Source organism: Chiloscyllium punctatum, unplaced genomic scaffold (genome assembly GCF_047496795.1).
Source record: "Chiloscyllium punctatum isolate Juve2018m unplaced genomic scaffold, sChiPun1.3 scaffold_145, whole genome shotgun sequence".
NCBI classification, from domain to species: Eukaryota; Metazoa; Chordata; class Chondrichthyes; order Orectolobiformes; family Hemiscylliidae; genus Chiloscyllium; species Chiloscyllium punctatum.
In genome coordinates, this window is record NW_027309879.1 from 315,530 (window position 1) to 320,005 (window position 4,476).

Sequence of the window (4,476 nt, forward strand, 5' to 3'; positions counted from 1 at the left end):
ATCCGACAACAACTTCTCATGTCTCCTCCTGGCTCTTCTGAGCTCTCTCTTTATGTCTTTCCTGGCTACCTTGTAACCTTCAAGCGCCCCAACTGAGCCTTCACATCTCATACTGACATAAGCTGCCTTCTTCCTCTTGACCAGAGTTTCCACTTCATTCGTAAACTACGGCTCCCGCGCTCAACAGCTTCCTCCCTGCCTGACTAGGACACACAGTAGCTTTTCCTTGGATCGGCTCCACATTTCTAAAGTGCCCATCCCCTGCAGTTTCCTTCTCCATTCTATGCCTCCTAAATCTTGCCAAATGGCATCGTTATTGCGTTTCCCCCAGCTGTAATTCTTGCCCAGTGGTATAGATCTACCCCTTTCTATCACTAAAGTAAGCATAACAGAATTGTGATCACTATCAAAAAAGTGCTCACCTATTTCCAAGTCTAACATCTGACGGGGCTCATTACCCACTATCAAATCTAATGTGGCTTCGACTCTTGTTGGCCTGTCTACATAATGCGTCAGGAAGCCCTCCTGCACACACTGGACAAAAACTGACCCATCTATAGTACTCGTACTATAGTGTTCCGTTCAATATTTTGAAAGTTGAAGTCCCCCATGACAACTACCCTGTCGCTGTCACTCCTATCGAGAATCATCTTGCTATCCTTTCCTCTACATCTCTGGAACTATTCGGAGGCCTATAGAAAACTCCCAACGGGGTGACCTCTCCTTTCCTGTTTCTAATTTCAACCCATACAACCTCAGTTGACGAGTCCCCAAACATCCTTTCTGCAACTGCAATACTGTCCTTGACCAACAATGCCACACTTCCCCCTCTTTTACCATATTCTCTGTTCTTCCTGAAACATCTAAATCCTGAAACCTTCAACAACCATTCCACTCCCTGCTCTTAAACATTTCTACTAAATGGCCACAACATTGAAGTCCCAGGTACAAATCCACGCTGCAAGTTCACCCACCTTATTCCGGGTGCTCCTGGCATTGAAGTGGACACCCTTCAAACCAACCTCTTGCTTGCCGGTGCCATCTTGAATCCCTAAAACTTGATTTTGGACCTCCCTACTCTCAACCTTTTTCTATACTCGAACAACAATTTTGGTCCCATTCCCCGATTGGATTAGTTTAAGCCCACCCCAATAGTCTTAGCAAATTTCCCACCCCAGGAGAGTGGTACCCCTCCAGTTCAGATGAAGCACACCCTGCTTGTAGAGGTCCCACCTAACCCAGAAATACCCCCAATTATCCATGAACCCAAAACCCTCCCTTGTGCACCATCCTGTAGCCAAGTGTTCACCTTCTCTCTCTCCCTATTCTTTGCCTCACTAGCACGTGGCATGGCCAACAAACCAGAGCCAACAACTCTGTTTGTCCTAGCTCTAAACTTCCATCCTAGCTCCCTGAATTTCTGCCTAAAATCCCCATCTCTCTTCCCACCTATGTCATTGGTGCCTATGTGGACCATGACTTGGGATTACTCCCCCTCCCCCTTAAGGATTCCAAAAACACGATCAGAGACATCACGGACTCTAGCACCTGGGAGGCAACACACCAACCGTGAGTGTCCCTCCTTCCCACAGAACCTTTGATCTGTCCGCCTAACATTGGAGTCCCCAGTGACTACTGCTCTGCTCATCTTCCCCTTTCCCTTCTGAGCAGCAGGGACAGACTCTGTGCCAGAGCCCTCTACCCCACTGCTTTCCTTCCCATTGTAAGATTTCCCACACACCCCCCCCCCCCCCCGCCACTAGTATCCAAAACGGTATACTTATTGTTGAGGGGAATGGCCAAAGGGGATCCCTGCACTGCCTGCTGGTTCCCTTTCCGTCCCGACTATAAATCATTTGAATTGTTCTTGTACCTTAGGAGTGACTACTTCCCCGTAAGTCCTCTTAATAAACCTCTCTGCCTCCCGAATGATCCAGCTCAAGCTCCAGTTCCCTAAAGCAGTTTTCGAGAAGCTGGAGTTGGGCGAACTTCCCGCAGATGTAGTCAGCAGGGACACTGGTGGTGACCCTTCCCTCCCACATTCTGCAGGAGAAACATTCAACTGCCCTAACTTGCATTCCCACTATTCTAAATTCCCAAAGAGACTGTTGAAAAAAATAAGGAATAAAAATATCTCATTACCTTACCCTGCTCCCCAATCTGGTGCACAATCGGGCAACACAACCACACAAATATATGACTTGCCAGAAGTCCTTCGCTCTTCCCTCGTACCTCTCGGCAAATGAAGGCCCAACTCCCGAGGTAAGTCCCTTTTAATGCCGGTAAACTCACCCTTCCCGGCAGCCCTCGCTTCACCTCTCCTTCTCCCCTCGCCGTTCTGGCAAAATTCATGAAGGAAATCTGGGAGCTCCCTAATGAATGCCTTGCTTCAGTATTCAGGACTGAGAGGGACATTCATGTTTTTGGGTACAGTGTGAAACAGGCAGATATGCTAGAACAGGAAGATGTGCTGACAATTTTGAGAATAACAAGGATAGACAAATCTTCTTCGCCAGCTGGGAAAAGAAAAAACCTAGGATACTTTCGGAAGCGTGAGAAGAGATTGCTGTGTGTTTTGCAATGATCTTTGTGTCATCACTGTCTACTGGATTCGTACCAGATGATAGGAGGTTGGCAAATGTTATTCCCTTCTTCAAGAAAGGGAATAGAGATAATCCTGTGAATTAGAGGCCAATCATTATTACGCCAGTGATGGGCAAAGTATTGGAGAGGATTTGAGAGACACGAGTTATGATTGCTTAAAAAACCATAATTTGATTAGAGGCAGTCAGCATGCCTTTGTAAGGAGCAGATCATGCCTCATAATTCTTATTGAACTTTTCGAGGATATGAAAAAAAACACACTGATGAAGGTAGAACAGTGGATGTGGTGTATTTGGAATTTAGCAAGTCATTTGATAAAGTTACCAATTGTAGGTTCATTCAGAAAGTAACGAGGCATGGGATGCAGGGAAATCTGGATGTCTGGATACAAAATTGGCTGGCCAATAAAAGACAGAGTGTAGTGGTAGTTAGAAAGTACTCAGCCTGGAGCTCGTTGACCAGTGGTGTTATGCAGGGATTGGTTCTGGGAACTCTGCTCTTTGTGGCTTTTATAAGAAAGTTGAATGGGGAATTGGGAGGGTGTGTTAGTAAGCTTGCGGACGGAGGTTGGTGGAGTAGTGGATAGTGTGGAAAGTTCTCCGTTGCAACAAGACATTGAGAGAACTGAGCTGATGAGTGGCAGATCGAGTTAAACCTGGAAAAGTGTGAAGTCATTCACTTTGGAAGGAAAACTTTGCATACAGAGTACAGGGTTAAAGGCAGGATACTTGGCAGTGTAGAGGAATAGATGGATCTTGGGTTCCAAGTCCACAGATCAACAAAGTTGCCACGCAAATTGATGTGGTTGTTGAGAAGGCGCAAGGTGTGCTGGCTTTCACAAGCCGGGGAACTGAGTTTCCTAGCTGTGATATTATGCTGCAGCTCGATGAAGTTGAGTGCTGTTCTGCATTGAGAGCTTGTAAGCAACTGTCATATGATTAGGCAGCAGTATCAGAATGTACTTGGGAAAATTGAAAATATATAACATTTGGCTGTTACAAAGATACCTTGAGTTTCGGTTGTTCTTTGGACAACTTTTCATATTTAACAAATCTGTTTAAATTATGCCTCAGGATAATAAATCCAACAGATTTTGAATTTACTGTTTTTCCAACATTTAACCAGAGATGATTTGATGTTGAGGGGATAAAGAGGTAGGCATTATGAAACGTAGACAGAGAGTAAACTGACGTCGAAAGAGACTGCCATACAAAACATTCTCTATTAAAATTATGTTTTTTTTGCATGCAACACCCTTGCAGTAAAAGACAGAAGACGACCCAGTGAGATCTATAGTTGAAAGCAGGAGGACACTGGAGATGACAGCCGCTGTCTGGTTTTGAAATTAAATGATGTAATTTTAATTTGGTTATTTTTTAAAAGGAACAGTATATTGTTATAGAGGTGGAGGCAAATAACAAACAGTTCAGAGAAAGGGAACTTAGAGCTGTGAATATTTGTTGTTCAATGTTCACTTTTAGAGTTATGAAATAAATTGACATTATTTTTCTTTGAATAGTGGAATTTTCGAGTTCTCTGTCACTCGTGCTTTAACAGATTCTAAGGCAAGCTGAGCTTTTCTGGGTGATTGGTTTAATTAACAAACAGGTTCATTGCTGTGTCGTAACAGCACACTTGGAACATTGTGTTCAGTTCTGTTCGCTTTGTTCTAGGAAAGATGTGAAAGCTAAAGCGAGGTTGTAGAAGAATCCCTACGGATCAACAGAATTATTGGCACACACCACACGATCGAATGAAATATTGAGGAAGTCACCATGTGAAAACTAAATACTGGCAGATTCTCCATGTCTGTATAAACGTCAGTGCGTCAGTGTTTGTGATCTGTCTGATCAGATGCCTGTATATCTGTGT